The sequence below is a fragment of the Littorina saxatilis genome, linkage group LG15, assembly GCF_037325665.1.
Source record: "Littorina saxatilis isolate snail1 linkage group LG15, US_GU_Lsax_2.0, whole genome shotgun sequence".
NCBI classification, from domain to species: domain Eukaryota; kingdom Metazoa; phylum Mollusca; class Gastropoda; order Littorinimorpha; family Littorinidae; genus Littorina; species Littorina saxatilis.
The window spans coordinates 13,033,701-13,046,171 of record NC_090259.1 but is presented as its reverse complement, the minus strand read 5'-3'; the positions used below and the strand labels follow the sequence as shown (position 1 = coordinate 13,046,171).

The 12,471-nt window shown below is 39.1% G+C and overlaps 1 long non-coding RNA gene across 1 annotated transcript; it reads right to left on the bottom strand.

Annotated features, from left to right (window-relative positions):
- Positions 1-9,230: 9,230 nt before the first annotated feature.
- Positions 9,231-11,848, bottom strand: LOC138948607 (uncharacterized). The gene is made up of 2 exons (XR_011450035.1): positions 11,061-11,848; positions 9,231-10,672 (listed from the first exon to the last, which is right to left on the bottom strand). It is a non-coding gene; the product is annotated as an uncharacterized lncRNA (long non-coding RNA).
- Between the last annotated feature and the right edge of the window lie 623 nt (positions 11,849-12,471).

Here is a 12,471-nt window from a genome sequence, read left to right as displayed (position 1 = left end):
GGTTGGTTGGTGGGACAAATAATGTTCAATTTCCGACGCGCGCACTTCAATGCTGCTGCTGCTGCTGCTGCCGCTGCTTTGCCGCTAATGCAAGAGCGTGTATCCAGTCCAGGCGCAGTCCTAGCACGCGCCATCGCAGTCTTCGCACGTGGCAGTAGGAGGAGGGGCTCAGCTAGCCGTTTGTGCAGTAACCATGTCGGTATCAATTAAGCTCCACCGCGGCTTCGGTCCCAGTGTGTTATTTTGACCTGCCATGGCTGCGGTCAAGAACTTTCCCACCGTCAGTAGCAGACTATCAAGTTTCCAAACACTGACAACTCCGAAGACTCTGTGGAGAGAATTTCTCTCTGTGTAGGGCTGCAGTGAGGTTTGATGTAGGCTACAGATTTCCCTGTGTCACTGCTCAAACCAGGCCCGTTTTTATATTTAGTCAAGTTTTGACTAAATATTTTAACATCGAGGGGGAATCGAAACGAGGGTCGTGGTGTATGTGCGTGTGTGTGTGTGTGTGTCTGTGTGTGTGTGTGTGTGTGTGTGTGTGTGTGTGTGTGTGTGTGTGTGTGTGTGTGTGTGTAGAGCGATTCAGACTAAACTACTGGACCGATCTTTATGAAATTTGACATGAGAGTTCCTGGGTATGAAATTCCCGAACGTTTTTTTCATTTTTTTGATAAATGTCTTTGATGACGTCATATCCGGCTTTTCGTGAAAGTTGAGGCGGCACTGTCACGCCCTCATTTTTCAACCAAATTGGTTGAAATTTTGGTCAAGTAATCTTCGACGAAGCCCGGACTTCGGTATTGCATTTCAGCTTGGTGGCTTAAAAATTAATTAATGACTTTGGTCATTAAAAATCTGAAAATTGTTAAAAAAAATAAAAATTTATAAAACGATCCAAATTTACGTTTATCTTATTCTCCATCATTTGCTGATTCCAAAAACATATAAATATGTTATATTCGGATTAAAAACAAGCTCTGAAAATTAAATATATAAAAATTATTATCAAAATTAAATTGTCCAAATCAATTTAAAAACACTTTCATCTTATTCCTTGTCGGTTCCTGATTCCAAAAACATATAGATATGATATGTTTGAATTAAAAACACGCTCAGAAAGTTAAAACAAAGAGAAGTACAGAAAAGCGTGCTATCCTTCTTAGCGCAACTACTACCCCGCTCTTCTTGTCAATTTCACTGCCTTTGCCATGAGCGGTGGACTGACGATGCTACGAGTATACGGTCTTGCTGAAAAATGGCATTGCGTTCAGTTTCATTCTGTGAGTTCGACAGCTACTTGATTAAATATTGTATTTTCGCCTTACGCGACTTGTTATATTTAGTCAAGTTTTGACTAAATATTTTAACATCGAGGGGGAATCGAAACGAGGGTCGTGGTGTATGTGCGTGTGTGTGTGTGTGTGTGTGTGTGTGTGTCTGTGTGTCTGTGTGTGTGTGTGTGTGTGTGTGTAGAGCGATTCAGACTAAACTACTGGACCGATCTTTATGAAATTTGACATGAGAGTTCCTGGGTATGAAATCCCCGAACGTTTTTTTCATTTTTTTTGATAAATGTCTTTGATGACGTCATATCCGGCTTTTCGTGAAAGTTGAGGCGGCACTGTCACGCCCTCATTTTTCAACCAAATTGGTTGAAATTTTGGTCAGGTACTCTTCGACGAAGCCCGGGGTTCGGTGTTGCATTTCAGCTTGGTGGCTTAAAAATTAATTGATGACTTTGGTCATTAAAAATCTGAAAATTGTAAAAAAAAATAAAAATTTATAAAACGATCCAAATTTACTTTTATCTTATTTGCCATTATTTGCTGATTCCAAAAACATATAAATATGTTATATTCGGATTAAAAACAAGCTCTGAAAATTAAATATATAAAAATTATTATCAAAATTTTTTTTCGAAATCAATTTAAAAACACTTTGATCTTATTACTTGTCTGTTCCTGATTCCAAAAATATATAGATATGATATGTTTGGATTAAAAACACGCTCAGAAAGTTAAAACGAAGAGAGGTACAGTAATATGGCATTCCATTTGTCAAATAATTATTTGAATACTTTTTCATGTTTTTTTCACCAGTTTTAGCTAAATAATCATTATTTAGAAGCTCATGTGCTAAATAAGTAATTGTTTATAAACAATGTAAAACAATTCTAAATAATTTTTTATTTACGTAAACCATTCATTATTTACCTAAACAATTCATTGTTTACGTAAATAATTCATTGTTTACGTAAATAATGATTTATTTACGTAAACAATATATTATTTAGACTTATATTACATTGTTTATAAACAATCAGCAATGTTTCTAAATAAATCATTATTTACGTAAACAATGAATTATTTACGTAAATAATTCATTGTTTACGTAAATAATGATTTATTTACGTAAACAATATATTATTTAGACTTATATTACATTGTTTATAAACAATCAGCAATGTTTCTAAATAAATCATTATTTACGTAAACAATGAATTATTTACGTAAACAATTCATTGTTTAGGGAAAGCAGTTTTCATTATTTAGGGGAATCAAGAATTGACTTCTAAGCTTCATTTTTTTTCTTTGTGTATATACTATAATTCAATACAAGGTATCTCCAAACATTATTTATCAGAAAATGTTCGTAAATTTGTTTATTTTACAAGCTGAAATTGCCGTACGAAAAGAACTGAATGCGAAAACAAACAAAAGGTCAAGGTCATGACCGGGAGTGTTTAGTGTTTGCATTCTCTCCCTGGAAGTTGTTGAAAAAAAGTTTTCCGTCCTAAGTGTTCTGTTCTGTCTCAACAAAAACTGTTTGTTTCTCTTTCCATTTCTCTTACTGCATGATTAAACTTTTTGTTATCTGTAGGTTACACAACACACCACAACTTGGTATGAGCTCTGACGCGATGACGTCACACAGTCGTGTGCAGAGTTGTCCGGCCTTGCCCCATGCATTCCGGCGGAACTCGCGAGAAGGCAACACGCGAAATCTGCACTCTGAATCTCTCGCATTTATCGACATGGTCTCTAGTTGTAGTGTTAAACATTGCCATAACAGACAAGATAGAGATAGGGACAGAAGATTCTTTTCTTTGTTGTCAACGGAAAGGGCAAAGAGACAAGGGATTTGACTGCACGACGCCGGCGAGAATGGTTGGCACAGCTTCAGCTGAAGAATTTCAACTTTGAATCAACAGCTAGGAGATTATTACGTGTGCTCTGATCATTTTGTCAATGGTAAGTACTCATGCTTTTGTTCACCTGCCTTGGTTAGTCTGTGTTTTATGCAAGCTGTGTTGTAATGGTAGTGTGCGGACAGTCGGTCAGTCCTGCACCGAGTGCAGTCTATGACTGAGTGAGTCAGTCTTACACTTACTCTCAGTGTAACAACTTATCATGGTTGCCCAAAACCATGACTTGTGAGAATGCCATATGTGTGAAATACTTGGATTTGATAATCAGAATTTATTTGAACACTAAATGGTCATTGTTGATACAACTTCATAGTTCAGTTTTAAAGGGTAGATCTGTGTCGAGATTTACTCATTCATTTTGTTTGGGCGACTTATTTTTAAAATAACTCCCAATCCATAATTTACAATACATTTGCCTTTGATTTTTTCTGCAGGGCAACCATCTGTGGGAAGTAAACAGTCCGAGCTGGACACCTACTTTGAAACTTGGGTATGGTGCAGGGACACAGCCTGACAGCCAACAAGGACAGTACCAGAGACTCAAGGACTGAAGGAGAGGAAGAAGCTTGTGGGGAGTGAGTCAACTCCTTGTCCTTCTCACCCTAATTTAGCAGAGGATGCTGGTGATGGCGACGGTGAAGGTACTTCGGATACAGCAGAACTGGCTGCTCCTCTTCCCGAGAGAGGTGACTGTGGCGGTACTTATTGCCAGACTGAAACCTATGACAATTTTGCCTGTATTTCTAAAGATGAAGAAAAGCAGCTACGGGATGAACTTAACAGGCTGGTGCTAGAAACTCGGGAACTTAAAGACGAACTTGCCAAGAAAAAAATGACACTTGAATCTTTGAGGGACAATGACGATACTGTACGATATTTTACTGGGATTTCTAATTTCTTCACACTTGTTACATTATTTGATTTTCAATCAATCAATCAATCAATCAATCAATGAGGCTTATATCGCGCATATTCCGTGGGTACAGTTCTAGGCGCTCTGCAGTGATGCCGTGTGAGATGAAATTTTATACGGCCAGTAGATTGCAGCCATTTCGGCGCATATTTACCTTTCACGGCCTATTATTCCAAGTCACACGGGTATAGGTAGACAATTATTAAATGTGGCTAAGCAATTTTGCCAGGAAAGACCCTTTTGTCAATCGTGGGATCTTTAACGTGCACACCCAATGTAGTGTACAAGGGGGGGGGGGGGGGGGGGGGGAGTTCGGACACCGAAGAGAGTCTGCACACAAAGTTGACTCTGAAATAAATTTCCGCCGAACCTGGGATCGAACTCGCGCTGACAACGGCCAACTGAATACAAATCCAGCACGCTACCAACTGAGCTATATCCCCGATTTTCTTGCATCGCATTTGCCAACACACTCGCGCAGAGCACTGACACAGTTTCAAGCTCTCATTCATGCATATATACGCCTTAACACACCTCTGCAACACCTGGCATATATCTTTTCTGTGTCAAGAACATCTGCCAGCAAAGTTTTTCACGAGACTGTGCATATCATGTACCACTACCACAGACTGCAGCCACTTGTTTTCTGGCCAGACAGGCAAAGTATAAAGACAAGTATACCGCCACAGTTCCTTCCCTATCCATGGAACAGAGTAGTGTCCATTATTGACTGTTTTGAAATATATTCATTGAGAGACCCTCCAGTGTTGATGCTATAGCGCTAGTGCACTCACCTGGTCTAACTACAAGCACAACAATACAATTAATATGGTGCGCCAAATTGATATTACTATCGTTAACTGTTATGTAGAGTTTCGAAACTATCGTTATCTGTTATATAGAGTTTCAGAAACTCTATATAACAGCTAACGATAGTTTTATCAAAAGCGCGTTGGTATCGTTCCCAAATGGGAAAACCCTGAAATGCCATTGCAAAACTGTCTTTTTGCTACGAAATGTACATTTTAACTAGAAACATAATTTAAAAAACTACAACATTATTTAGTTAGTGACCGTTCTTCTGTTGTCGTCTTCTCAAATCATTGTTGAGTTTGTTTAATATTAGCTTTATCATTTGTACTTTCGGCCGTACCGTTTTCCACGTGTGCGGTTTGAAGACGGTAGGCCTACTGAATATTCGCGGAAAAGACCATGACGCACTACACAAAACAGTGGGGTTTTTTCAAAACAAACACAAAACAACGTGTTTCCCGAGTGACATCCCCCAAGGCGCGTTTTGGAAAACACTGCATGCTTTCGCATCGTGTACCGTTGCCCACTGCATGCATGCCAGCCGTATGTGTACAAACTGACCCGCACACAGCGCGGTAGCTAGAACGGGTCAAGCTGACACTGACCAATATTTCTGTGAAAACAGGAAGCGTCCTAGCTGTAACGAAGATTTGATTACTTGATTAAACGAAGCAGCGAAATGATGGACTTATCAGACGACAGTTAGTTGAATATGATCTACCAGGGATCGCGCTAGCTTTTTAAAAAACGCGTAAGTCATACGCAACGAAACGAAAAAAACGCGTCACGGACCAATATTTTTGCGTACTACGAACACACGTACAGACACAAACAAAACACGCACGAAAGACTTAAAGACACTCCTTACCTAAATACAGCGAGTTTTCCTGTCGAACTCCGCGCACGCCTGTCGAATAACACCCCTGCTGTCTCCAACCTTCGGGCCTTGCAAGTTTGTTTCCCGCTCTAATACGACTAGACACACTTTCCGCCTTTTGGAAGCGCGAGATGGGAGAGCAGCTAATGTCTGTTTCATTATCCGACAAGACATTATCTGGTAATACCCTCGTTACGTTCGTTTGCGATACTTCGATGCAAAAAGAAACAGACTTTAGTTTTGACGCGCAGATTTCATGTGTGTCGTCACTTCTCGAGCCCTATAGTCAGTTTCAGGATCGGGTGATTATTAAGTCAGAGCAAAAGCGCTGCGTGAAGACAAGAAAAAGTTACAATATTTTTGCGTATGGCTTACGCGGCGCGGCGAAAAAAACGCGCCAACGACTTTTAAAATGCGTCAAATACGCAAAAATCGTGCGTAAACGCGATCCCTGATCTACTAAATCATGTTGTAGTAATTTAGTGCAAATTCGCTCGAACCAGAGACATGTCTCTGCTCGAACGAAACGTTCAGCAGCCATTTTGCCGGCATCAAAACATCCGACCACGCCATCGCTATTTTTAGAAACTCTATATAACAGTTAACGATAGTAATATCACTTGCGCGCACCATGCCGCCGTTTTGCGAAACCCTCGTTATCTGTTATTCATAGTTTTAGCAATAGCGCGCACAAACGCGCTATTGATATATTATAACTCTAAATAACAGTTAACGATAGTTTCGAAACTCTATTTAACAGTTAACGATAGTTTTGAAACTCTATATAACAGATAACGATAGTTTCAAAACTCTATATAACAGTTAACGATAGTTTCAAAACTCTATTTAACAGTTAACGATAGTTTTGAAACTATATATAACAGATAACGATAGTTTTGAAACTCTATATATAAGTATAACAGTTAACGATAGTTTTAAAACCCTGTATAACTGTTAACGATAGTAATACCAATTTTGTGCACCATAAATTAAATACCTAATATCAATTACACCTCAAGGCCATATTTCTTTTATTTCTAAAGGGTGGGGTGGGCTTTCAAGTGACAAGCACATCACTGCAAATAGTGGGTATCTAGACAATATTGTACAAAATGATGTCATTTTGGCCGACAGGGGATTTGACATTAATGAACTAGTGGCTATGAGAGGTGCACAAGTGAAAATCCCTGCCTTTACAAGAAAGAAGAGTCAGCTTACAGCTTATGAGATAGTCAACACGCAAACTAGCTAATCTGAGAATTTATGTTGAGCGAGTTATCGGTATTCTTTGGGGAAAGTACACAATTTTGAACTCTGATATTCTGACTGATCTTTTGTTTGCAAGGGAAGAGGAAGAAGTGGTAACACTGGACAAAATAGTCACTTTATCATCTGGGCTTGTCAATGTTTGCACAGCCTAGTGTTCAAACTGAAGGCATTGTTTAGACTAAAGAATATGTTAATTAAACTCCAGGGGTGTCGTTTGGATCGGCCCTTCGGCGAATCGCCGATTTTTTTTTTACTTTGGCCGAAACTTTCATGTACTTATCGGCCAAATGTCCGAAGAGTATTCGTCTGAATCGGCCAAGGTTTGTCCGGGTTTTTTATTGGTCAGGCTTTTGGGCGGGGATATAGCTCAGTTTGTAGCGCGCTGGATTTGCATTCAGTTGGCCGCTGTCAGCGTGAGTTCGATCCCAGGTTCGGCGGAAATTTATTTCAGAGTCAACTTTGTGTGCAGACTCTCTTCGGTGTCCGAACTCCCCCCCCCGTGTACACTACATTGGGTGTGCACGTTAAAGATCCCACGATTGACAAAAGGGTCTTTCCTGGCAAAATTGCTTAGGCACAGCCGGTTAATAATTGTCTACCTATACCCGTGTGACTTGGAATAATAGGCCGTGAAAGGTAAATATGCGCCGAAATGGCTGCAATTACTGGCCGTATAAAATTTCATCTCACACGGCATTACTGCAGAGCGCCTAGAACTGTACCCACGGAATATGCGCGATATAAGCGTCATTGATTGATTGATTGATAAAACTGCTGCCGATGTACTTAGACAACTGACTGGCGTTTATTTTCTTCGTGAATACCAAGAACGAAACATCAGTGTTTTGAGCGCAAGCCATTGACAAAAACTATAGCTGCCAGAGTGGTTTCGACAAGGGAAACCACACTTTCTGCGGACCGCTCAGGCTCAGCGTTTGCGTTCGCCGAACATCATGTCGCAACCAAAAAAGAAGAAAAAAACTCAATTGATCAGTGGCCACGGTGTGCTACCCTTCGCCAAGGTAGGTGCTTCTGAAAAAAATAACAGCAACACCGCGAACGTGGACAGTGTGAGTGATAGGGGTAGTGTTGTCGAGTCGATGGAAGCAGACGACACAAGCTTAGCAGAGGACAGTCACATTCACCGGCGTATCGACATCTGCTGAGATTGAAAAGCGACATCCAAATCGTGGTTTTCAAGCAAATTGGCTCACCCTAGGCCTACACCCATGGCTTAGCTATGAGGGTGGGTCCATGTTTTGCAAACTGTGCAAGAACGGTGGATGTAAAAATATTTTCACCAGGGGAGGTTGCCAAAATTTCAGCATTAACTGACCACCTCGCTAGCAAAGACCATGCAAGATCCATAGATGTGCTCGTGTATCAGGAAACCTTCAAAACAATGGATAAAATCACAATGTTATGTGACGGTGTCAGAGTGTGTTTATGTTTTATTGGTGTTTTACCAGTCATATTTCCAACTGAAAGGCTTGTCAAGATTGGAAGAGTTTTATTGTTTTACTTTCAAAACATTAAAGTTAAAGGTTTGAAAAAGTTTTAAAGAATTGGTGTCTTTGTGTTTTACTTAAATCAACAAAGCTGATTGTTTCAGTTGCAGTATGCAACATATGTTCTGTGTTCCTAAGACAATGATTACCTCTTGTGCTTCAATGTTGCGGTGACTTTCGATGAGCCAAAATAATGGCCGAAATTTTTTCAAAATGTCCTAAAGCATTCTGACAGTTTTGGCCAAATGTCCCAACATAAAAATGTCTAGCAACACCCCTGAACTGTGGTGTCTTGTATCTGATTCTGATGTCTCTCATGAGCAGTAGCAATAGTCTTTCTGTTATTATGTTTTCACTGGACGGAATCTTGAATTTGAAGATAAAGGCATTGTTTAAAGAATGTGTTAATTAAACTGTGGTGTATTGTATCTAATTCTGATGCAGGTGTCTCACATGAGCAGTAGCAACAGTTTTTCTGTTATGTTTTCACTGGATGGAATCTTGAATTTGAATACACATACATGTATCATGTGTATATGATCTGACCTGCTGCTATTTCCTTCCATTTCAAGAGCAGATTTCACTCTTTCTATCACACACACACACACACACACACACACCACATTAACATACACTTTGAAATCATTTTGCATAAATGTGACATGTATTGACACAACTGACAAAGGTTGAATTATGCTGATTAACCTCAAAATAGCTCTACACAGGAAACAAGATCAGGAGCATTGCAAAATTAAATGGCCTACACTTGAAATGCGAGCACACATTTAAACTACCAATAACATGCAACTTCAAGCAACACTGAACATACCACTACCAGTATTGCAGGTATCAAGCCAAAGTGAAGAGAAGAACACTTTCACTAAATGTTCAAAATTGAAATAACATACTGTGGGCATGTGAGTCATTAACTATTCATTATGATAAATAGACCTGTGCGCTTTTTTGCAGAAATAAGTGTGTTCAATTTTGTTGTCATCAAAACAGAACTAGTTGATAATAGAAACTAACTTTCAGTTCCACTGCCAATTTAAACACTGTATTACTTGACTGTACTGATGCAGAACTACGCTGGACCACACACTCTTATTTGTTCCCTAAATCAAGCAGCCAATCCGTGTCACTGGAAACATTGAACAAGGAGAATGAACAATATACCTGGCTGAATAAGTTGATAATCAAACTGCTCATGATTCTTTGTTATTCACAGCAGTGGATGTAAAACAATCACAAAATAATGTCCTGTATGCATCATAATTTATACTTGTAGCACTTGATTTTGTATTGTGGTCAGTGATCCTAAACAAAATGTATGCCTACATCTGTGCATGATTTTACTTTAAGAATAAAATGAAACAAGAATGGAACAATGACTTCTCTGTGAGTGTGAACTGTGATTTAAAACATTACATGCCCTCTTTTCTCTCCCTCTTTACAACTTTACTACTGGCCACTTTCTGTGTGTACAGTCATACATGATGTTTGTTTTCCCACACACATGAGCAAGCGAGTCTGGCATTGTCACTGTTTCTTGCTGCGTTTCACGGCTTGTGTTTGCAGCTGCTCCTGGTTCACATCCACTGCTTGTAGAGGCTCAGCTTCTCTGTCCAGCCAGTTTCCAACTAGCTCTGGAAAAACTGCGAGTCTGAACACTTTCAAAGCTTTCTCCACACACATTGCCCAAAAATCACAGTCAGGCAATACTCAGACAATAACTTTATCCACAGTAGTCCACACCATGAAATCGCAGTAGGAGGAACTGGTCATAACAATCTGGCACTGTACCGGTACTTGACTATTTAACTTTTAAGTATGGGTGGTCCTTGCGCAGACAAAGCATCTCCTCACTGTTAGATTCCAAACAGAAATGGCGGTCTGTCACACACACTCAACAGCTGACTCCTTGAAGGTGAAGGGACGTGTGTGCAGGTTTCTCCAACTCCGGCCATGCAGGTTTCTCCAACTCCGGCCATGCAGGTACAGTGTGCTGACAGTATGTTGCCATCAAAAGTGGCGATGGTCCAAGGAGAAAGTGCTGGTTCATTAAGGCGTTGTGAATGAAGAACCTGAAACATAAATTGAAGATCGCACAAATCAGCATTCAGCTAGGTCAATCGAATGAATATAACTCTAAGACGCACATAATGTCAATGTGCTTTACAACATTAACAATGAAAAGTAAACAACAGATTTTTAACTGAATATGAACATGAAGCTCATTATAATTATATATAAATATAATATTTTGCAAGCTATTTCAAAATATAAATATATTCAAGACTATCTACAGCTTTTGTCGTAGTCCAGAATACAAACTAAAGCGAAGAATATATTAAAGACAAAGCCTCAACACAATATCCTGAACTGCAACTTACAAGTGAAATCTGCAACACAAGACAGAGAACACTCACGTTCATTCATTATTATATTTATAAACTGAAAGCACATTCTTACCTTTGCAGAAATGACAGAGTTTTGACAGCCATCAGGGCTGTAGCGCTTGACATCCCTCACCCAGCCAGAGACAAAAAGTCGGTAGGAATCCAAACGTTTGTAAGCTTTCAGCAACATGCACTCTTCTCAGTTCTTGCCAAGCACAAAATAATTTACGATGTTGATGTAACTCAGCTCTGGCAGATCGTCCGGATTTGCTGACCAGCACCTGGTTGGAATGTCATACGGATCATTCCCATCACTCTCCAAAATCTTCTGATGGTATCGCCGCCTCTCCTCTGGTAACAATCGCTCAGAATATGTTCGCTTCTTGCCCGGTCGCTGTTTCTCCATCTTGCTTTCAAGGCAAGGGAAGTCACTCCAGGAGGCATTGTTTCCCGTTTTTCAACGGTTCACAGCTGTTTTTACTTTTCTCTTTGAAATGAAACGATGAAAGGAAGAGAAATGGAAAGACAGGCATGTTGTTGGGACATAAACAGAACAGAGAACATAAGGGGAAAATACTGTGTTTCAACAACTTCAAGCAAGAAAATGCAAACACTAAACACTCCCGGCAGAGAAAACCCTTAATTGACCTTGACCTTTGACTGTGTTTGAGATCAGTTATTTTCGTACTCGGCTTGTAAAATAAACAAAATAATATCCAAACAACAGCTATTTTAAGATAAGAGTGTGTGGAGAGACCTTGTATTCAATTATAGTAATCACTGAAAGACATAAAACTTAGTTCAGAAGCGAATCCTAGAAACCCCTAAATAATGGAAAATGTCTTGGCTAAACAATTCATTGTTTACGTAAATAATGATTTATTTAGAAACATTGCTCATTGTTTATAAACAATGTATTATAAGTCTAAATAATATATTGTTTACGTAAATAAATCATTATTTACGTAAACAATGAATTATTTACGTAAATAATTCATTGTTTACGTAAATAATGATTTATTTAGAAACATTGCTGATTGTTTATAAACAATGTAATATAAATCTAAATAATATATTGTTTACGTAAATAAATCATTATTTACGTAAACAATGAATTATTTACGTAAACAATGAATTGTTTAGGTAAATAATGAATGGTTTACGTAAATAAAAAATTATTTAGAATTGTTTTACATTGTTTATAACAATTACTTATTTAGCACATGAGCTTCTAAATAATGATTATTTAGCTAAAACTGGTGAAAAAAACATGAAAAAGTATCCAAATAATTATTTGACAAACGGAATGCCATACAGAAAAGCGTGCTATCCTTCTCAGCGCAACGAATACCCCGGTCTTCTTGTCAATTCCACGTGCACTGCCTTTGCCACGGGCGGTGGAGTGACGATGCTACGAGTATACGGTCTTGCTTCGTTGCGTTGCGTTCAGTTTCATTCTGTGAGTTCGACAGCTACTTGACTAA